Source organism: Trachypithecus francoisi, unplaced genomic scaffold (genome assembly GCF_009764315.1).
Source record: "Trachypithecus francoisi isolate TF-2019V2 unplaced genomic scaffold, Tfra_2.0 Lachesis_group5, whole genome shotgun sequence".
Lineage (NCBI taxonomy): Eukaryota > Metazoa > Chordata > Mammalia > Primates > Cercopithecidae > Trachypithecus > Trachypithecus francoisi.
Genome location: NW_022681470.1, coordinates 78,687,243 through 78,711,759, shown reverse-complemented (window position 1 = coordinate 78,711,759; position 24,517 = coordinate 78,687,243). Strand labels below are relative to the sequence as shown.

At 37.4% G+C, this 24,517-nt stretch overlaps 1 long non-coding RNA gene across 1 annotated transcript; it reads right to left on the bottom strand.

The window, feature by feature from the left end:
- Positions 1 to 304: 304 nt before the first annotated feature.
- LOC117075694 lies at positions 305 to 21,703 on the bottom strand. The gene is made up of 3 exons (XR_004434088.1): positions 21,691 to 21,703; positions 3,454 to 3,462; positions 305 to 472 (listed from the first exon to the last, which is right to left on the bottom strand). It is a non-coding gene; the product is annotated as an uncharacterized LOC117075694 (long non-coding RNA).
- Positions 21,704 to 24,517: the final 2,814 nt, after the last annotated feature.

Below are 24,517 nucleotides of genomic sequence, written 5' to 3'. Positions count from 1 at the left end.
AATAGTTTTTTTGGTTTTAGTTCTGTGAAGAATGTCATTGTTAGTTTGGCAAGATTAGCATTGAATCTGTAAATTGCTTTGGGCAGTGTTACTGTTTTGATGATATTGAGTCTTTCTATACATGAGCATGAAATGTTTTTCCATTTGTGTCATCTCTGATTTCCTTGAGCAGTGCTTTGTAATTCTCATTGTAGAGATATTTCACCTCCCTGGTTAGCTGCATTCCTAGGTATTTGCTCCTTTTTGTGGCAATTGTGAATGGAATTTTGTTCTCGATTTGGCTCTTGGCTTCACTGCTATTGGTTTACAGGAAAGCTAGTAATGTTTGTACACTAATTTTATATCCTGAAACTTTGCTGAAGTTGTTTATCAGCTTAAGGAGCTTTGGGGCCAAGACTATGAGGTTTTCTAAACATAGAATTGTGTCATCTGCAAATAGGGATAGTTTGACTTCCTCTCTTCCTATTTGGAACTTCAACAAATATATAAGAAACAAACAAACAATGCTATTAAAAAGTGGGCAAAGGATATAAACATTTTTCAGAAGAAGACATACATGTGGATAATAAGCAGATGAGAAAAAGCTCAAGACAGCTACTTCTTCTTTGTGATCAGTCAAGTTGTTTTCTTAGCCTCATCAGATTTCAATTTTGAGTGCCCAGAATTTTTGATTATGGTGAAGGCAGAGAGAAGTTGAATTGAATAAATTATTGACAAAAGTTTATTTTTCAATTTGATTTCCCCTGGAGGTTAAAATCCTATTTATTTCCAAAGCATACCAAAATCATCAACAACCTGAAGGCGTAAAAGCTATTGGTATAAATATCTGTAATTTCACCTTTCACCAGAATACAAGACCTGGTTAAATCATAAAATTCTGCTGTTGAACCAAAGTAGCCATTGGTAGTGGAACTGCTTCAACTACTTCCAAAAGTGTGGCAATAGCATATTCAGCATAATATTTTCTGTCATACCTGACCCATTAGTAAATGATGAAACTTCTGCATTTGGTATAGGAATTTTTTGTAAATCATCTGTAGGTTTTAGTAACTGGTCAGTTAGAGTTAGATAGTCATGAGGTGTCTCATCATCAAGTAGAGGAAGGATAGTTGCTGGATTAAGATTATTGCAGTGGGCAAAATAATAAGAGAAGTCACCAGCAAGATTTCATAAATGACTGCTTACAAAACAAAATGTTGAGTGTGGTGATAGTTGAATAAACCTTCTGTAACATGAGGAATATAGATAGAGAGAAGAAAACTCATGTCTGTCTCTTCCGTAGATTTAGTCAAAGTCACAGTAGCTGATATAGCTCTCATGCAGGGATGGAGTCCCTTATCTACCGAATCTAATTGCTGGCTACAGTAGCCAAAAGGTCTGTGTCAATCTCCATGTTTTTGGGCAAAGACCCCCAGTACATTTCCTTCTCTTTCAACACAAAAAGGACCAAGAGGAGTTGAAAATTGGGGTGCCATAAGGCAAGGGTACCTAGAAGTTATTCATTTAATTGATAGAAGGCTATATGGGCATTCTGTCTTCAGTCCAGAGGATCCGGTTTATTAAATTCCAAAAGAACATACTATGGTTGAGCTATCAAAAGAAAATTAGGTATTCAGTTTTGAAAGTACTCTGCCAGGCCCCCAAACCCTCATAATTGTCTCTTCATAGGAGGTTGAAAAAAGTTTAAAATGCCTTTAAGTATGTATGGTTCCAAGAAAAGTTCATGGTTTGATACTGTGTCCTAAATATTTGACACAGGCCTGGGTAAATTGGAACTTGGCTCTGGAAAATTTGTGGCTTTTTTCTGCTAGATGTTTAAGGAGGTGAACACTTCAAGCTCACAAGATTTTTAGAAGAGGAACAAAGAAGGAGGTCATCAACATACTGCAATAGAGTCGATCCTTGGAGGAAAGACATGTCTGTTAAATCCGCCTTCAGTATCTGTGAAAAGTAAGAGGGGTTTTCAGCATACCCTTAAAGCATTCCTGTCCAGGTATATTATTGTCTTTCCCACATGAAGGTAAATAAGAATTGACTCTCAGGATTCACAAGAATGCTTAATAAATCAGTACAAATATCCATCCCTGTTAAAAATTTATCCTCTACAGGATGGAAGTCAGGAAGAGAGTATGAGGATTTGGAATGACAAAGTGTCAAATAATGACAATGCTAATGGCTCTTAGATCTTGTATAAATCCCCATCCTCGTTCAATGAGGTTTTCTTTTACAGAAAGGTTAGACTTATTACAAAGGCTACTGCAAGACACTATAAGATTATTTGCTTTATGTTATTTTAAAATTTGTTTAATTCCTATAAGAACTTCAGGGTTTAGGGAACATTGTGTGATATTAGAAAGGGGCTTGTTTTAGTCAATTTAAATTTTTATCATAGGAGTTGAGTGAATTCATCCAATGTCTGGTGTGGATTTAGCTCAAAGTTCCTCAGGAATCTCTTTTAAAAAGAACTGAACTCTCAGCGTTTTTGTTGTTTAAGTTAAAAGTAAAAATGGGCAAAGGTATTGAAGAATTCTCACCGTTGTTTGTCAAAGCAGGGGTTGAGTTAATTTTAGGAACTATCTCCCCCATTTGGGAAAAAGAAAGGCAGCATGACATTTTTCTAAGAAGTCCTTTCCAAGTGAGTGAAGTAGGGCTGATAAAACTAATAAAAAAGAATATCTATCCCAGAGAAGACTTAATTTAAAAAGCAAAAGTAAAAATTTGTAAATGGTTAAAAGTATACTAGAAATTTCCACCATTTTCATTTTTTCAGTACTCCAAGGAAGGGGTAGCTTGAGGCCGGTGGGGCAAAGCACAGAATAAGTTCCTCCAGTTTTGACAAGCACAGTGAGACCCTACTTTCCAATCATTAGGGAAGTTTCACCCAAATGATTAAGAAGCGAGATGAGAAAGATCCCCTATGTTTCCCTGGAGCACCCTCGGTCCATAAGAAATAAAGAGGACAGTTTATTAAGAGATCATTTAGCATGTTTTAATTGTATACAACTTTTTCCCAATGTCTAGCTTTTTTTGTAGTAGTATCAGATTCTTTTAAGATTTGGTTATACGGCATTAAACTGGCACATTTTATTATAGTAGGGAGAAAATTGTTGATGCTACAGTGTCAATATTTTCTTTGCTCTTGCTTTATTGGTCTTCAAAATTGTTCAGGCTGATTAGCTGGCCAGGTTAACTGAATTGGAGGTGGACATTATTTCCGAATTAAGTTGACCCAGTTTAACTAGAATTGCAAATTTTTCATCTAAGCCATGTAGAAACAGAATTGAAAGTGATTTTGGTAGATTCAGCATCTAATGGTAGTACAAAATTTGTTTGGAAGTGATTTCAAGTTTATTGTAATAATCATGTACTATCTCACCTTCCTTTTAGGTACAGGCTTGAATCCCCAGTCTACTGGTTTAGGGAATGTTAAAGGAATGGCTTGGTAAAAAGCACTAGCCCTTTCTTGGGGTTCTTCCCAATCAAAAAGCATATTCCATTGGAGGTTCATTCTAGGGTTGTTTCAGCCTGCTTTTGCCATCCCATATTGTTCCCGATCTTCATCAGTAAGCATATGTGTTAATTGTTAAAAGTTAGAGAAACCAGGTTTATAATTTTAGATGAAAATTTGAAAGCAAGTCTATGAGAATCCTTAGTAACCTTGAGGAACTTTTTAGCTATAGTCCTAAGTTCAGCTTTTGTCCAGGGTGTATAGGAAGTGTGTAAGAGTGTACCCTAATTATTTGGACAGCACTTGAATGGGTGAATTTGAACAGGTTTAGCGGAAACAGGGGAATTAAAGGAAGCTTTGGAGGCTGAAGGGTAGAACAGAAGTTTAGCAATTATAGGATATAGAGACAGGGGAGGAGAAGGAATCGGGGAAAAAGAGTCAGGGGAAGATGGCCGGACATACTGGCTCACAACTGTAATCTCAACACTTTGGAGCGCTGAGGCGAGGGGATCACTTGAGCCCAAGAGTTGGAGATCAGTCTAGGCAACATAGTGAGACCTCAACTCTACAAAAAAATTTAAAAATTAGCCAGCCACGCACCTGTAGTTCCAGTTACTTGGGGGAGGCTGAGGTAGGAGGATCTCTTGAGCTAGGAGGTCAAGGCAGCAGTGAGCTGTGATTGCACCACTGCACTCCAGCATGCATGATAAAGACCCTGTCTCAAAAAAAAAAAAAAAAAAAAAATCAAGGGAAGAAATCTTAGCCTGGAGGACTTTTTTTTTTCTCTTCCAATTTTTTATTAGCCTTTGTGAGTTTAGAGGCTGTGTTTTGAAGAAAGGCAATTTTAGACCCCTGAATGTGTTTGGATGCCTAAAAATGCCAATTAAAATATGCATCCTAATCTGGTTGTTTTGTTTTACAATTAAGATCTGCAAACTTAGGAGAAAACCTCATTTTGATATATCAAAAGAATCAATTTAGCTATTGTAACTGTAAAGAATCTTTTGTACAGAAGGCCCACTGCTTCAGATAAATATAAATGGAGGACTCATAACTTTTGAACATACAGTCAGGTGAAGCCTCAGGAGGGAAATAATCATTATGAGGCTTAGAATTTTAAAATTCCATATGTATAAAAAAAAATACTAACCAATAGGAAAACTCCTAATGAATGGAGAAAACTCCCACACAGGCTAAAAGCCATTGCCAGCACAAATGGAATAACCATCCCCAAATTTCCAAAAAAGATGTAACATCAACCAAAGAGAGGGAAGTCAGAGCCCAAGAAAACTAACAAGCAAGTATTCCCATATTCTAAGGAGGCAGAGAGCACATGGGGTAAATATGTGGTCTTTCAAAACTGGCTGCTTTTACTTAGCACTAGATTAGTGGTGCCTAAACTGGGGACTGGTAGAGAATGGGGATTGTCTTAGTCCATTAATGCTGCTATAACAAAATATCCCAGAGTAGGTAATTTATAAATAATATAAACTTGTTTCTCACAGTTCTGGAGGCTGGGACATCCAGGATCAAGATACCAGCAGATTTGATGTCTGGTGAGGGCTGCTCTCTGGCTTTCAAAATAGCACTTTCTTGCTGCAGCCTCCAAAGGGGACAAATGCTGTGTCCTGATATAATAGAAGGCTAAAGGGTAAAAAGGGCCTAGCTAGTCCCCTTCAGTCCTTTCATCAGGACATTAATCTCATCCATGAGGGTGGAGACCTCATGGTCTAGTCTAATTACCTTCTAAAGGCCCCACCTCCTCATACTGAGACATTGGGGATTAAGTATCAGTATGAATTTTGGAGGGGATACAAACATTCCAGCTGTACCAGGGAGTGACTACTCATGTCTACAGGGTTTCTTTGGGGGATGATGAAAATGTTTGAAACTTAGATTATGGTGACTGTTGGACAATTCTGTGAACATACTAAAATCCATTGTATTATACACTTTACATTTTAAATCTTACGTCATGAAATTATATCTCAATAGAGATGCTTAAATATCCACACACTATGACCAAGTAGGATTGATTCCAGATATGATAGTCTAATTTAATATTCAAATATCAAACAAAATAATCTACCATATCAATACGCTAAGGAAGAAAAGTCAAATAATCGTATCAATTGACAAAGAAAAGGCATTTGACAAAATCCAATACTCATTCATGATTGTAAAAACAGTTAGGAATAAAGGAAAATTAGCTTAATTTGATAGACAGCATTTGTAAAAATGTGTAAAAATCTTAGATTTAACATCATACTTAATGGTAAAAGACTGAATGTATTTCCCCTAAAATAGGGAACAAGGCAAGGATGTCTACTCTCACTGCTTTTATTCATCATAATACTGGGAAGTATAGATACTGCAATAAAAAAAAATAAAAGAAGAAATTAAAAGTATACAAATAGTAAATGAAGAAATAAAAGTCCCTATTAGCAGATGTTACCATTGTTTATGTAGAAAGTATCCAGGAATGTACAAAAAAAAAAAAAAAAAGAACTTCTAAAACTAGTAAGTTAGTTCAGCAAGGTCCTTGGATAAAAGATCAACCTGTAAAAATCAATTGCATTTCTATAAATTAACAAGGACCATGCAGAAACCAAAATTTAAAATGATATCTCTTACAACTGCCCCAAAGAAAATGGAGTTACTTAGGTATAAACATAAAAAATTGTAACATCTATATGCTAAAAATTACAAAGAGCTAACGAAAGAAATTAATGAGCTAAATGAATGGAAGACATACAGAAGTCCCCCCTTATTCACAAGGGAGACATTCCAAGATCCACAGTAGATGCTTGAAACTGCAGATAGTCATGTCTAACCCAGATCTCCCATCCTGCCTCTAACTCACACATGTACTAGCACACAAACCATAATATGAACTCGGAGGCCTTCTCTGATGTTTAAGGGTTGACTGGTCAGTATTTTTATGACAAGAAAGAAGAATGGAAAAAGATATCAAGAAATCTCCTTAGATGTAAGAGAAACATAATAGTTTGGGTTGAATGATGCAGTAAATGTAGTGACCCCTCTTTCCATCCTCAATCAAATTAGTGAGAACTCTGACCAGGATTAGGGGATGCCTGAAGAATAGGTTCCCTGTAGCAACGACGAGAACTATCGTATCACAAAAACCATTTAAATTTCAGATGCACAGTCCTCTATCTAAAACCCTTGTAAGCAGATGTGTTTTAGAATTCAAAATTTTTTTAGAGGGTAAATATGTAATACAGTCTATACACTGAATATTTTGGAATACTCTGATCAGGGACTGGAGTAGGACTCCTAATTCAACACATGAAGAGTTCTACAGCATGTGTGGTGGTCACATTAAGAGGGATAAATAAAAAGTACAAGTAGTCTCACATTAAATCAGATCAAGTGCTGTTACCAAATGAATCTAACACACATTAAAAAAAACTTGATTATCAGACTATTTTAAATGGTGGATAACAGGCTGTGCTTCTGCCTGTATGTGATGCAAAAGACATTCACAGGCATGCAGTCCTGTCCATAAGGCTCCTATAACTCTCCAATATCAGTAGGGCAAACTACATCACCAAGAAGGAACTGTATTATCAAGTAACTCATTTTATTTGCTCATCCAAAGTCAATACATTCTTCACAAAACTATACAATGCTTAGAAGAAAACATAAGAGAAATTCTGCATAATCTGAGATTGGGCAAAAAGTTAGAAATGGCAGCAGAAACATGAATCATAAAGTAAAATGGGATTTGATCAAAATTAAACATTTTTGCTCTGCTAGATCACTGTCAAGAGAATAAAAAGACAAGCCATGGACTAGAGAGAAATATTATTAAATTTCATACAAAACAGAGAACTTTGAATCCAGATTACATAACTCTCAAAATCCAATAATAAGGAATCAACCTAATTAAAAATGAACAAATAAGCAGATAACTTCACCAAAGATGACACATATTCCCCTACCCCTCTTACCTGTGGGGAGTAAGTTCTAAGCCCCCAGTAGATGCCTAATACTGCGATAGTACCAAACCCTATATGCACTAAGATCTTTCCTATATATCCATACCTATGATAAAGTTTAATTTATAAAGCAGCACAATAAGAGATTAACAACAATAATCAAACAGAACAATTTTAACAATGTACTTTAATTACAAAGTCATGCAAATGTGATTTCTCTCTCTTAAAATATCTTTTTGTAGGCCTGGCGCGCTCACGCCTGTAATCCCAGCGCTTTGGGAGGCCGAGGCGGACAGATCACGAGGTCAGGAGCTCAAGACTATCCTGGCTAACATGGTGAAACCCTGTTTCTACTAAAAAATACGAAAAAAAAAACAATTAGCCGGACGTGGTGGCAGGAGCCTATAGTCCCAGCTACTCGGGAGGCTGAGGCAGGAGAATGCTGTGAACCCGGGAAGCGGAGCTTGCAGTGAGCCGAGATCGCGCCATTGCACTCCAGCCTGGGAGACAGGGTGAGACTCCATCTCAAAAAAAGCAAAAACAAAAACAGCAACAACAACAACAACAAAAAACCAACTTTTTGTTTTGTACTCACCTATTTCGGGGTTACGGTAAACTACATGTAACTGGAATCATGAATAAGGGGGGACTAGGGTACTGTGTTCGTGCTTTGGAAGCCTCAATGTAGTGAATATGTCAATTCTACCCAAATTGATATATAGGTTTAATATAATTCCTACCAAAATCTCAGCAAACTTTATGTAGTCATTGTCAAACTTGTTTTGAATTTATGTGAAAAGGCACAGTCCTTAGACTAGCTAAAACAATCTTGAAAAAGAAGAATGAAGTATATATAAATATACTCTTTACAATATAAAGGACTATTTTCTAGCTACAGTAATTAAGATACTATGATACTGGCAGAATGATTGACACATTCATCAATAGAACAGGACAGAAAACCCAGAAATAGACCAACAATATTCCTAATTGTTTTTTGACAAAAGTGCAAAAGCACTGCAATTGAGGAAGGGATAAATGTTTTAACAAGTGGTATAAATGGTGCTGGAGCAATTAGATATCTATAGGTTAAAAAACAAGCAAACAACTGGGTATATACCCAAAGGATTATAAATCATGCTGCTATAAAGACACATGCACACGTATGTTCATTGTGGCACTATTCACAATAGCAAAGACTTGGAATCAACCCAAATGTCCATCAGTGACAGACTGGATTAAGAAAATGTGGCACATACACACCATGGAATACTATGCAGCCATAAAAAAGGATGAGTTTGTGTCCTTTGTAGGGATATGGATGCAGCTGGAAACCACCATTCTCAGCAAACTATCGCAAGAACAGAAAAACAAACACCGCATGTTCTCACTCATAGGTGGGAACTGAACAATGAGATCACTTGGACTTGGGAAGGGAAACATCACACACCGGGGCATATTATGGGGAGGGGGGATGGGGGAGGGATTGCATTGGGAGTTATACTTGATGTAAATGACTAGTTGATGGGTGCTGACGAGTTGATGGGTGCAGCACACCAACATAGCACAAACATACATATGTAACAAACCTGCATGTTATGCACATGTACCCTAGAACTTAAAGTATAATAATTTTTAAAAAATAGAAAATAGAAAATAATTTAAAATTAAAATTTAAAAAAAACTCTAAAAAAAAACAAGCAAACAAAAATTCTCAAACTAAACCTCACATATAAAAATGAAGTTGAAATGGATCATGGATTTAAATGTAAAATGTTAAACCATGAAAGATTTAGAAAGTAAACAGAATGAAATCTAGGGGTATGTATAGATTCTTAGACTTGACACTAAAGAATTAGATTAAAAAATAATAAATTGGACTTCATAAAAATTTGGACTTTTGCTTAGTGAAAGACCCTTTATAATAGTTATTTTTTAGAGATGATGTCTCACTATGTTGCACAGTCTGGAGTGCAGTGGCTATTCACAGACACAATCAGAGTGCACTGCAGCCCTGAACTCCTGGCTCAAGATATCCCAACTTAGCTTCCTGAGCAGTTGGGACTACAGGTATGTACCACTGTGCTAGGACTTCAGAGTCGCTCTTAAGAGTATGAAAAGACAAATTCCAGGCAGGGATAAAATATTTGCAAACTACATATTTGCCAAAGAGTAAGGTCTAGACTATAGAATAAACTTTCAAAATAAATAGTCAGAAAACCCAAAAGTCTTTGAAAACGTGAAAGAAAATGAACAGATATTTCACTAATGAGGATTTAGAAATGGCAAATGGGTACATGTAAGGAAAACCAAAATCATTAGCTACCAGGAAAATGCAAATTAAACCACAAATTTTACCTATCATAATGGCTAAAATTAAAAGTAGTAATAATACCAAATGCTTGTGAGGATGAAGAGAAACTGAATAGCTCATACACTGCCAGTGAGAATGGTATAGACATTCTGGGAAACACTTTGGCCATTTACCAAACTTCAATTTTCAAGATAGTTTCAAAGTACATTAAATATCAATCCAGAGGTAGACTGATAACATCTTGGTCAAAAATAACTGCATTTGCAAACGTGCATTTGATGAATTAGAATAGAGTATCAACATAGAGGAAGAAAATAATTGTAACAAAATGAAGTTGTTGCTTGAGCTTCTTGCATATTGTTTTCAGAATATCAAGGAAATGTAGGAAATATGGAAAAGAATGCTATTCTTCCCTATACCAAAATAAAAGTCGATATTCTGCTTTTAATAATGCAATGTAATTTCCTTTATGGAATTAAGAGTCAAAGGAAAAGAAGACATTGAACAACTAGTAATTGTGGGACATAAAAGAAGCAATAAATTATTGTAATGAAATACATTATTTGGGGTGTAATTCACTATAGAGTCCTATTAATATAACTCTAGTAAGTAAAAAGTAGGAATGAATTAATGAGCAGGGAAATAACTGATGAATGACAGCAGAAGAGCACTTCCAATCAAAAAACAACAGTGAAGATAAATTTACATTACCAAATCATCTTTTAGTTACTCAAGTTATTTTTTAAAGAAATTTTAAAAGTTAATGAAAATATTTCTCCTATGCAATTTAATAAATGTTCAATAAAATATTAAACACTGTCTTACTTCAATTTATGGAACCTTTACTTGCAGACATCATATATATCCAAACATGAAACTTTTCACCCTCCTTGAAATCACTCAGACTACACAAACAAGACAGACTCAGGTCAATGAGAATATGCATCAAATTCTTTTTATTAATAGTATAAACAGGATATCCATCTTTCTGGAGTCACAGAATTTTTTTGAATAAATAGTGCATATTCCATCAGGAAGGCAGGAAAGCAGGAAGGAAGACAGGAAGGAAGGCAGGAAGGTAGGCAGGAAGCAAGGCAGGAAAGAGGGAAGGAAGGAAGATAATCTTCTAGATTATTCAAGAAATGGAAGAAGATGTTATGATTCCAAGTATTCCACTGTGCAATATATTTAAATTCAGAAGTATATTGACAAAGGTCATCTCTACCATCATTTTCTCACTTGACAGAAATATGTCTGAGATAAAGACAAAGACCTTACTGTGAGTTATGGTGCTTTCACTTAAAAAAGGCTTTGCTGATGTCTGTATTTTTGAATTGTCCTTTAGTGCCCTGATATGGTTTGGCTGTGTTCCCACCCAAATCTCATCTTGAATTGTAGTTCCCATAATCCCCACGTGTCATGGGAGGGACCCAGTAGGAGGTAATTGAATCATGTGCGTCATCACCCTTGTGCTGTTCTTGTGATAGTGAGAGTTCTCACGTATCTGATGGTTTTCCCCTTTTGCTTGGCACTTCTTCTTGCTGCCACCATGTAAAGAAGGACATGTCTGCTTCTCCTTCTGCCGTGATTATAAGTTTCCTGAGGTCTCCCCAGCAATGCTGAACTATGAATCCATTAAACCTCTTTCCTTTATAAATTATCCAGTCTCAGGTATGTCTTTATTAGCAGCATGTGAACGGACTAATACATGCCCCATAGATTCAGGCTAGGTGGGCAGCATGTCTTTATGAAATGGAAGAAACAAAATTTTGAAAAGGAGAATGGGAAAGGAAATCCCACATGAAGCCCCATCAGCAGGCATGATCTCATGTGGTACTGTTTTAGGAAAGCATTCACATGGAAGGCGAGAATCTACCCAGAGACTATCACCTTGTCTTTGGCAGCAATTTATAGTCAATCACCTACTCAGTGAGATGAATAAAAGAATGAAATGAAGGTGTCAATACTAACATGTGGACAACGGATTTTAATTCCATAATATCTCTACCAGGAACACTTACATTTTAATAGGGATCATGCATTTTAAATGGCTTTATTTCATTTACATCTGGGTGTCTTGAGGAGATATTTTGGGGTAGGTAGATTATCACACTTCCTTTAAAACTGTGTTCCATTTAATATGTAAAACCAGTAAGGGATATGAGCATTGAAAATGTCTATTACACCTAACTCATGTCCTTAAATTATAGACTCACTTTTATAAAAAATTGAAATTTGTTTCTCTCAGTAACACTCATGAGAAAATATAACATGTATTTTATTATTATCAGGTTCACATATGTCTTTTTGTTTCATCAAAGGATAGTAAAAAGCAGAATAGAAGGTAATTACGAAGAACTTAAAAGTATAGTTCACTGTATTAGAGATGACAAAATACATATGTAAGTAATACAAAATAGTAGAAATAAATTATTAAATGATGAAGTATACCAAATAAATGATCAGTCTTCTAGTTAAGCCTAGTCACCATCCTTGGAAAATATTTTTTATTGATATCACAGAGAACAAATAACTGGTTGAATGATTAAGTTTCTCATATTTCAATTCCATCAGCTTCAAAAATCTGGAAAGCAATTCAAAGATGGATACTCTGAGACTTGAAGCTCTGTATTAGCCAGTTTCAAATACAATATATGTACTTAAGTATATATTTATTAACTGTGTCCTAAAAGGCATATGAGTATGGGACAATATCAAAATCCCTCATCTACAAATCAACAACAAAAAAACTCAATTAACAAGTAGGCAAAGGACTTGAATAGACATTTCCCTAAATAAATACAAGTGACCAGAAGCGGAAGAAAAGATGCTCAGCATCATTAGTAGTTAGGGAAATGCATATCAAAACCTTAGTGGGATACCACTTCAAAATAATTAGAATGCTATGATTTAAAAAGACAAATAACAAGTGTTGGTCAGGATATAGAGAAATTGAAAACTGTGTGCATTGCTTGTGTGAAAGTACAAAAAGGCACAGCTGCTAATGAATAGCTTGGTAGTCCCAAAAAAAGTTAAATAGAGTCACTATATGATCCATTAGTTCAACTCCTACATATATACACCAATAAATGAAAGCAGGGACTCAGATTCGTGTACACCAATGTTCATGGCGGCATTATTCACAAAAGCCAAAAAATGAAAGCATCCCAAATGTCCATTGACAGATGAATGGAAAAGCAAAATCTATCTATCTATCTATCTATCTATCTATCTATCTATCTATCATCTATCTGGCTAAAAAATATATGAGAATATTATTAATCCTTAAAAATAAATAAAATTCACATACATACTACAGCATGGATGAACTTTGAAGATACTATGCTAAGTGTATAAGACAGACATGAAAGAACAAAAGTGTGTGATTCCACTTATCCAAGGTGGGTAGAATAGGCAAATTTATAGAGACAGAAAGTAGAATATGTTAGCAGGGTCTGGGGAATGAGGAAACAAAGAGTTTGTTTTTTAATGGGTACGAGTTTCTGCTGGGATAATGAAAACATTCTGGAAATGGATCGTGGTGTGGTTGCACAACATTGTGAGGGTACTTAATGCCATTCAACTGCACACTTAAAAATAGCTAAAACGGTTAAGTTTTATGTTATATGCATTTTGCCACAACAACAACAAAAAAGAAAAACCACCACAATGAGATGCCGGTATACACCTATTAGAGTGGTTACATTTTCAGAGACTGAAAATAGCAAGCACTGGTGAAGATGAGGAACAAATGGAACTACTAATGGAAGGGTGAAACACCATAACCATTTTATAAAATAGTTTGATAATATCATATAAAGTCAAATATCTACTTACTCCTCTTAAGTATTTACCAAAGAGAAATAAAAAAAGTCTAAAGACTTATAAAAATTGTTGATAGTAGCATTATTCTTAATAATCCCAACCTGAAAATAATCCATATGTCCATCAACTGATGAACAGATATATCCCTATTGCATGGAAGTTACACAGCAAATAAAAGGAACAAAAATATTACTATATGCCACAATATGGTGAATCTTAAAATAATTATGGTGAATTTAGAAATCCAGACAAAAAGGAATGCATACTGTATGATTTCATTTATATGTAATTTTAAAAAATAAGAAAGCAAATTTCAGTGGCAGAAGGGCAGATTAGTGGTTGCTTGAGTTGAAAACTAGGGTAGATGTTGAATGCGGGAGGAGGGAGCTTTTTGAAGTGATGGGCCTGTTCTACATCTTAATTGTGGTTGTTGTTAGAAAACTGTACAAAAATATCAAAATTCACTAAAGTGTACATTTACCAAAAAAAAAAAAAAAAGTCATTTACCTTTCCCCTGAGCTGTGGTAAGAACCCTGGACTCCAGCACTCCACTGTTCCCATCCCCACAAAGCCGTAGGGAGGGCATGGACAATGTTTGGATTTACCCTTTTGCTCTGCTCAAACTTCTAGCCTTTGTTGCTTTCCCTAATTGCTTATAGTATTTCTCTGAGTCCTATGATTGAATTTTTCTGCTACTACCCCACCCCCAAATTCATGTGTTAAACCTAATTCCCAGTGGGATGGTATTAGGAAGTGGCGCCTTTGGGAGGTGATTAGGTCATGAGGACTCCACTCTCATGAATGGGATAAGTGCCCTTTGAAAAGAGGCCTTGCTTTTTTCACCACATGAGGACACAGCTAAAAGGTGCCATCTATGAACCAGGAAAGGGGCTTGAACCAGACACTGAGTCTTCTGGCACCTTGATCTTGGACTTCCAAGCCTCCAGAACTGTGAGCAATAAATTTCTGTTGTTTTAAAGCTACTCAGTCTATGATATTATGTTATAGCAACCTGAGACTTCCACTTTTGAATAAAGATAGCAATCACAAATCTATCCTCTGACTTCTGGCTTTATCTTCTGCTTCAGTACACCCTCTCCTCCCAAACTCCGCTACTGCTTCTTCAAAAACACTTAGGTAAGGCAAACCTCTTTGCCCACAGCCTACTCCCAATTCCAAACCATTATGTAATTTCTGTCATCAGTGTTTTTAACTAAGTTCTGAGCACATTCCTCAGCTGTGCTTAACAACAAATGGAAAATGGCTTTTAATTCCTTTGTATCAAACTTACATAACAAAGAGCAAGTTGGGGACCCAAGTAAAAGTAGAAAGGCCAGAGAAATAAAGAAAAGGTCATAATGCAAAATTATATGAAACAATATATTATCCACTGTAGCATAAGCCCTAATATTTCTTTAGAGGACAGCCATAATAAACAACACTCACCCTGAAGAGCTGCCACACCTGCTACTGATTTTTTTTCTTCCTTTATATTGGAAATCACTGGTGGAATTCAACAAACAGAAGAGGACTCAGGCTATTGCTTTTAGACAGCTGGGAAATGTGCTTTCAAGATGTCCATGAGCACCCAGATGGTAGCCTGAGCCCAGAGATGGATGGAGGAGGAAGATCAGGAGAGACAGACATAAAACAGTAACAGAGAAGGACAGAGACAGTGAGAAACCTGGAAAGATGGAGGGAGAGAGAGAGAATAAAATCCATATTCAATTTCTCGTGGCAACCTGAGCCATTTGCTTTGCTGGTTCTCTAAGTACTGCTTCCATATTTTGGATTTAATAAAGCCGCAGTAAGCCTTTTGCCCCAACCACCTTTTTGTGCTTAATTGTTAAGCTTATATACAATTGGAAGGAAACAGAATCCATATGTTTCTACTCATTTATACTTAAATCATCCAGATATGGTGTTTTAACCCCAATTTGTCATTCACAGAAACTTTGGAGACCTAAATAAATTTCTGGAGACTTGTCCCAATTCTCCACTCTTTTATGGTCCTCAAGTAAATACATATATTTGAATTCAAGAGTTTGAGAGATTTATAAGAAATTCCAAAATAAAATTTTCCTCCCTTTGTTGGTTTTCCTCCAACTTCACTGAAATGTCTTTCTCAGATTTTTTTTTTGCTACCTCTTCCTGTTCTACTCAAACTCTTAAGTTGAACTGCTTGAGGACTCAGCCATCAGCCTTCTTTCTTGTTTAGCTCCACTGTCTGCCCAGGGATCTCTTTCAGGCCCGTGGCTTTCCCTGCCATTCATATTAACATCAAACTTTTATCTCTGGTGCTCATTTTACCCCTGAGCTTCCATCTGGACGTCCTGATTCCTTTTTTATGTTCACACTTAGAAGTCATGCAACACTCTCAAATGTAACTTTCCAAAATGAAACAGGTGGTACCATTTTTTCAACCTCTTGTGAGTCTATAACAATTTCAAGATAAGAAATTGTGCTCGGCCGGGCGCGGTGGCTCAAGCCTGTAATCCCAGCACTTTGGGAGGCCGAGACGGGCGGATCACGAGGTCAGGAGATCGAGACCATCCTGGCTAACATGGTGAAACCCCGTCTCTACTAAAAAATACAAAAAAAACTAGCCGGGCGACATGGCGGGCGCCTGTAGTCCCAGCTGCTTGGGAGGCTGAGGCAGGAGAATGGTGTAAACCCAGGAGGCGGAGCTTGCAGTGAGCTGAGACCCGGCCACTGCACTCCAGCCTGGGCGGCAGAGCAAGACTCCGTCTCAAAAAAAAAAAAAAAAAAAAAAAAAAAAAAAAAGAAATTGTGCTGAAAAAATGAATCTTTGACTTCTGCCTACCTGAAACATATTCATCCCCCAATCTTTTCCATTTCAGCAAAAGACACAAACTTTATCAGTTGGATCTGAAAAAAAAGAAGTTATTCTGGTTCTCTCCCTCTTTCCCACTATTCTCATCCAGACAGTAAATTCTGTTGGCTCTACCTTGCATTTGTCTACTTCCCCCCATTATCACTGGCACAGTCCTAGTGTATGTCATCATTGTAAAGAGTAAGAAGAGTTAATCACATATGAAGAAAGATAATGTGAGCAAAATATTTTTCCCTCATCCTGTAGGGATGGCAAAGCCGTGCCTCATTAATTTGTAGTTAAGGATAGTGGTCTTGTAGGTCTCCAAGTTTTAATCACAGTCCATTCATTTTCTCATTACATGTTACATCTCAATATTTGTTTACTTGTTCAATCGTTCTCTTATTTGGCTTTGTCCTTTGAAGGGCTACAGCCTCCTGCAGGAGATGAACTGGCACAGACTGAGGTGAGGAGTGCTACACCAGAGATGTAAACACCAGATTGTGTCAGCCAGAGGAAGGATTACTCAGTTTGCAGGAGCCTCGTGAAGCTGTTTGGAAGAGGATACATTTCAACTCAGCCTAGAATAAAGTGGACATTGCTCCAGAAAGATGGGGTGGAAGAATCATCCAATCTGAAGAAACACCTTTGACAAAGGACTGGAGATGTGAAATAACATCATATGCATGAGGAAAAAGGAGAACCTCTAGTGGGGGAAAATACAGTGCCATTTCTCTTTTTACACAAAATAGGTGGCCAGGTATGCCACCTAAAATGCTCTCCACTGAGAGGATTCTCTCTTGCCACACTTTCAGGCTCATCCCTGAAAGGGGCTACAACACAGCAGGTGTCCATATTTCATTCACACCAACCTGTCTAACTTGATCCATTCCATATGACCCAGGCTCATTTTTTCCTCTTCAGTCAGAAAACTCCCATGAGGTCATAGGTGTTGACTTGACAGAGAAGCTCACAAGAGAACTCATGAGTGCCTTCTGGACCTGCTCAGGCCTCATCCTATAGGTGACATGTCCATCACATGACTAACTGTTGCTGTATCCAGCCAAATTCATAGGAATTGACAGCTTTTAGCACTCTTTAAAGACATGAGACTAGATGAGTATAGATAAAGAAAGGTTCACAGACTAAGCCCAGCGATGCTAAAATACTTAAAAATTAGGGAAATGGAGAAGATTCAGCAAAGGCGACTGACAAGAATAGTTCAGGGAGTAGGAAGAGGATCAAGAAAGACTGGCTCCTCAGATGTCAATGAAAGAAAATTTTCAAAAATCAGGAGTGATAAACTGAGTTAAATGTCACTGATACATTAAGGAAGGTTAAGGCTGGGAATTGACGGTTATATTTAGTAATGTGGTGCCCACTAACGGTCTTAACGAGAGCACCTTTTTTGGAGGTTTGGGGCAGAAACCCGACTAGAGAGTATGTTTAAGAGAAGGTATGAGAAGAATTGGAAGCAGCAAGTTTTGACAACTCTTTCTAGTAGAGTTACTATAAAGAAGAGCCAAAAGATAGTGTTGGTAATAACTGTTAAGTTATATAATTTCATGTTCTCTCCTCTCCCTTCCCCTTGCTGAAAAAGTATCTTCCATACCCCAGTGCCTAACAATTTCCACTTAGATATATTCCTTTGAGTAAGCATTGCCTTTTTTAGATATTTCTTTATATTGCAAATATGTCTAGAAGGAAGTAATTAATTCATTAAGCTCCTGATACCTTCAAGGCTTTGTAGGGTGCTGGATAGAGCACAAGCTTTGAAATTAGACAGAACCCACAGCTCTAAGACTTGGAATATATTGTATTAACTCATATTTTATTTTCTCAACTATAATATCAATCATAAAACTCTATAAAGCAAATAATATTACTCTTACCAGATGCTTTAATTGTCTTTACAGTAGAAGACACATGGTCACATTAGTTCTGAGATATTAGAGAAACAGTGTTTGAGGAGAGGAGAATTGTGTTTGGTGTGTTCCAGGTCCTTTAGGAAGTAAATCCTTGGCCGGGCATGGTGGCTCATGCCTGTAATCCCAGCACTTTGGGAGGCCGAGACAGGTGGATCACGAGGTCAGGAGATCGAGACCATCCTGGCTAACACGATGAAACCCTGTCTTTACTAAAATTACAAAAAATTATCTAGGCATGGTGGCGGGCGCCTGTAGTCCCAGCTACTCAGGAGGCTGAGGCAGGTGAATGGCATGAACCAGGGAGGCGGAGCTTGCAGTGAGCCAAGATTGTGCGACTGAACTCCAGCCTGGGGACAGGGAGAGACTCCGTCTCAAGAAAAAAAAAAAAAAAAAAAAGTAAATCCTTATACAACCCTCAGGGCACCAAGTAAAAAAGGGCACCATCTCTGGAAAAAACCTAAATCCCTTGACCTAACCCTCCATTCATGGACATCAGGTTTCCTGTGCCTGGGACAGTGCCTGCTATATATTAGGAGATTAATAAATGTTGAATAAAGAAGTGAAAGAATGAACATTCTCCCTTTTCATCCTAACCTTGCCTACCCATCTTCTTGTTCATGGTTTACAAAACAGATTTTCCATTCTGTCCTCCATCCTTAGACAACAGTAAATCAACCTTTTCCCAGTTTCATTCTGCCCACATGCTCCTTCTGGGTATCAAGTTTTCTAGGTCTGTAAGGCGGCAACTGGGAAACTGTGGCTATATCTTCCTCTTTGAGAATTTTGTCATGGGCAGACCCTGCTTACATCATCAATTATAATGTGACTATTTGCTATTTGTATATTGATATATGTGAATTTATAAAGAGAATATAGAAAAAGTTTCTTTAATAAATAGAAAACATGTCTTTTTACTTTTACTAATTTCTTTATTTTTTGAGACAGGGTCTTGCTCTGTTGCCCAGGCTGGAGTGCAGTGGTGTGATCTCGGCTTGCTGCAACCTCTGTCTACTGGGCTCAAGTGATCCTCCTGCCTCAGTCTCCTGAGTAGCTGGGACTACAGGCATGCACCACCATGCTCGGCATATTTTTTTATGGATACAGGATATAACATCACTAGTGAGCACCACATTGCTAAATCTAACCATCAATTCCCAATCTTAACCTTCCTTAATGTATCACTTTGTAGCCTAGGCAGGCCTCGAACTCCTGAGCTCAAGTGATCTGGCAGCCTTGGCCTCCCAAAGTGCTGGGATTATAGGTGTGAGCCACCGCACCCAGCCTAAAAAAAGAAAAAAAAAAAGTCTTTTTAAAGGCCACTTGTTTGTATCTCCATTAATCCTTTTGACCCTCTTTGGTCTATCTTTTGGTAAAGGAGGCAAAGTAGAAGTAAATTCTTTATTAACTTTACCTCTTCATTTTTCTCTGTAAAATTAGGAAGTCAGAATAGAGCTCGCAGAAAATGTGATCTAGGGTTAACTATTGATAGTATACATGTGTCCTTTGGCAAGCCCCTGGGCTGAATGTACTGGATGGGGACAATGTACTCCTTTATTTTCATAAAAAGAAATCAATTCCATGTGTTCCTTTGAGGGAGCTTTCTGTGTATGGTATCTGTGTGATTAGCAACACATACTGTCAAGTTCTGTTGATGCCACTTGTAAATTGTTCCAATTCAACCTGATTTTAGGTCCTTCTGGATTTGTTTGGTGGTTGGGTAATCATTTTTACTACTGATGTGTTCCACAATCAGCCCCAATTCGAGTTCCCTCCAAACTCCCAGCTTAGTTAATGAAGCTGACTTTCTTCAGTGCTGTTGTCTTCTTAAACCAGTGTATCTCCCAGTGTGCTCTGAAATGCCCATCCAACGTTCTGTCTCTGGCCCAATGCCATATTTTACTTCATTATGACACTAGAAGACATACAGGAATGAAAGATCATTTATCCCGCATCTTTGTATCCCCATCTCTTTGCACACTGTCACATAGATGCATGAGCACGTAGAGGCACTCAATGTTTCTTATCAAATACTACATATGAACAAGTTGCATAAAAATGCTTGCTTTTTTTCCTTGTCATCTTGCTGAGCAGCAAGCTAATGTGTCCCTTTGGATGCTAAAAATTTCTCAATATGGTGAATGTTTGTTGGTTAAGAATTAGGTAAGTTAGACAATAAATAATTGGGAGTCACATATGGACCCTCCTGACAACTTCGAACACTATTCTTAGAAAATAATAGATTTTATAAAGCCCTAACTTCCTGATCTTATTTGCAATAGGGAACGAGAAGAGTATGGATTTCATTCAGTCACTCTCCACCATTTACTAAATTTCCATTCAGTTCAAATCCCTGAGTCATTTTAGTCCCTGAGATGGACCTACATGCTCTTCCCTGTCCTTCTGGGTTAGGAAAGCTCTGGCAGTGTATGGATGGGGGTGGCCACAGACATCCTTTGAACACATGCTCACTGGGCTTCCCAAACAGGCTGTGGAGATCTGCTCTACAGTTTCTACATGGAACAGATTCTAATGGAATCTTTCAAATGTATATATTCAGCTAAAACTGGATTTAACCTTTTTGCTCATATCGTGGCAAAGGCAACTGAACAGAAAAGGCTGGATTTTCATTTTGTGAAGTTAAATCTGAACCTTGTTCCATTATTGTACTGAGCATATGCAGGTAGTTCAGAACAAGAAAGGGATAACTTGCATTAGGATCTGTGTTCTCTAGATCCTTCTGAGCAGGGGAAAAGAGAGGGGAGAAGGCTCTCGGGGCAATGTCCTGCACAGACACAAACAGCATTGTCTGTGCCACTCAGATGGTCAATATAGAATCTCTAATTGTGATTACCAGAGTGAATGAGCAGATACCTAGATAGATGTCAGACATCTGCCTAATATGATCAACATTAGCATCAACTGATGTCTGCTCTTGCTACTGTATTGATGTTATTACAAGATGAAATCTCTTTGCATCAGCCTAATTCCAATCCAACTCAGAAACACCTCTATTGCACGGAAGTTTCCATGTATGTAACATTATGTTTTAATTTTTTTTAAATATTCATGTTAAAAATGTAAAAGGGACATGATTAAATTCTTTATATTATACTTCATGCTTATTAAAATGACCAAATGATCTATAGTCAGATTATGTGCTTACAGCTTGGATAACAATTTATGTTGAATAGTAATAATACATATGATATGCCCTGCACTTGACAAACTCCCCCTTGAAGCCCCCACAAATATATCTGCCTGTCAATGTTTAATCCATCTTGTTTCCCAGCTCAGGAATTTTATCTCTTTATAATCCCACTGCACTCTGTGCTTAGCACTACTAAACGTATTACCTTATGCAATTATAATCACTTATTTACATTTCTATCTCCTCACTGTACTTCCAGTTCCTTGAGAGCAGAGTATGCTCTTTACTAATTTTCCAATTTTTGTTACATGTCTTTGTATTGCCAGTTATTTGCACAATGCCACATCAATGCATGGGCACAGCCTCTAGTAGAGTTCCTGGCACACACAAAATAATTACTCCAGCATAAAGGTTTGTTAAATTTGCAACATACTTTAATGTACTTTATCTCAATTCATACTCACAAGAATCCTATGAGGCAGGCATTTTTATCCCCTCTTAAGACCTGAGGAAATTAAGGCTTAGAAAGAGTAGGTGATTGGGACAAGGGCGCACAGTTAATAAATGCCATAAATTTAATGCTAGCCAAGATCTCCCAAATGCCAAATCCCATATTATTTCCAGTGTGCCACAGTTGCCTTCTGAGATGTCATTTCTCTCTCAGCTGAGGAAATGACCACTATCACCATTTTGTAGGTCAACAAAAGCAAATCTTAAACTCTGCCAGATAATTCAGTTCTCATCTCTGGCAGCAACAGGAACCAAGAATAGGAAACCAGTATTACTATTTTGCCTCATAGCCAATTCTCATGCATGTAATGAGCACCATGTGTTCCCTGATCAAATAAGTCTGTGAATAAGATGAACATGGACAAACACATCAGTCTAAACCCCCCTCACAGTTGGCAGTAATAGGACTTGGCATTGTGCTGGACATAGAAGAAGTACTTTTAGGAAGTGCTATTTTCTTTTTCTTTTTCCCCAGTACACTTATACCAATCATATGTTTAAGATGACATTTTGACTTCATGACATACACATTCTCCTGTCCTCATCCTACTGACTCCACTTTCATATTCTTTCTATCTTGGCACAATTGTGCAAAAGGATTCCCACTCTGAATTTCAAAACCTCTGCAACTAGCTTCTGAACTCCTTTAGTTTTGGTTTGGAACTGGGCTGTACGACAAGGACATAATTATTCTATTTCTTGGTTGAGAGATTCTGAAAGGAACATTTAGAGGCTCTGAAATATTCAGGGCACAGGGAGCATTGTTTTCATCTGAACCACCTGAGATCCTTCCAGAGTAAGTCAGAACTCCCTGGGATTCTCTGGAGCTCCAGGCCCCATTTGAGTCCACTCCTAACCTCAACTTCCTTAGCCTTTCGGTAGTTCCTGGCACCTGTCTTCTATGGCTCCATTCAAATTTCAGTGATCACGGAGTGCTTGTTGTGTATTAACCTGCATAGCAGCCCAAAGGACTCAGCACCAATCACTTCTAAGATGGTCAACAAAAAACAAAAGTGCTGCATATTCTCACTAACACTCATATTAGAGCAAAAAGTGGTCTCACATCTGTCTTCTTGAGTTCCATTTTAAAAATTAGACATTGACTCTCCTTTAAATCTGAAAAAATGATTTGCTATGGGATCAGAAAAATGTCAATGAAATTTGAGATATGATATTCAAATGATAAGAGCCTTGAGAAATTAATTAGGTTTTTGCAATGAGAATGTAATAAAAATTGGCAAAGATTAGCCAGAGTCTAGAAAAAGAAAGAGCCAAGGAATAATAAATGTCCAATCTTAAGGAAGAACAAGAGGTCATCCTGACCCTGATGCTATGTTTTGCCAAAAACATTTAGAGAAAAGACTTTGAAGAAGTCCTAGAATCTAGTAGAAGCTTTATCATTTCAAAAATGGAAAAATTTGACAATTGACCAATAATGAAAATGACAAAGAGAGAAGAAAGCTAAGAAGTATTTGGGGGCTTTCCACCAAAATAGCTTAAAGGTAATGTGATTCAGAATAACATTATAACACCTCTAAAATACTTTGAAAAGAATGAATACTTTACTATGCCTAGTGTATGGGGGCATCTGGCCTGGCCTCCTTGACTGCTTTGGAAACTGATTGTCCAGTGCCCTAGATCGTGAGGATGTCCTTGTTGAGCTCTGTTACCCAGAAGGCTGCTTCTTAAGATTACTGGTCCTAAGAGGTACTGAACTCCCCGAATAAAATGAGAGTTCTTTCCTTCCTAATAGGTAAGGAATAAATGTCCAACACCAAAGGATTCAGCAGATTTGTCTCAGTCAGTACCTGCTAAAGATTCAACGAATGTTCATTGAATGACAGAAGGACTGAATGAGTGCAGAAGGACAAGAAATCCTGATCCCACTGATAGGAGATAGTTATCTGTCTTAGGATAAAGAGTTTAGCTGGTGACTGGATACTGATCATCACTGCGATTAAAACCTAATTTTAGCTTTCAGTTACCTTCGTTCACATGCATATTTGTGCTAGACAGCAAATACCTCGATAGTAGAGATTGCTTCTGTTCCATCCAACAATATTTACCTAGCCCCGCCTATGTTCCAGTCACTGTGCTAGTCGCTGGTAATCCAAAAGTTTACCTTTATGCTCACTACATTTTAATGAGTAGACAAACAGAATATCATAATAGAAGTAAATTTTATAACAATAGGTGACCTGTACAAGGCACACCAAAGGAGAAATTTTTAGATTATCATCTCATGTGGTTTGGTTTCTTTTGTGCCTAGCAATGGAATTTAATAAATGTTTGATAAATAAATGAATACATAAACGAATCAGTGTTGAATTTGAACAAGCCACATGTTCATGCAAATATGGCTAGGTTGGTTTTTCTTGAGTAATGTCTGAGACTTTCATCAAAGAGGTCAATTCAGAGTCTTCAAGTCCTATCCTAGTCCATTACCAGTGTTTCAAGGTAGGAGGCAGCACATCATTCTCTCCTAGGATCCCAAGGTGGCAAGGTAGGGAAGACTTCTCCGCAAGGGAACCTGGAGGCTCATCACAGCC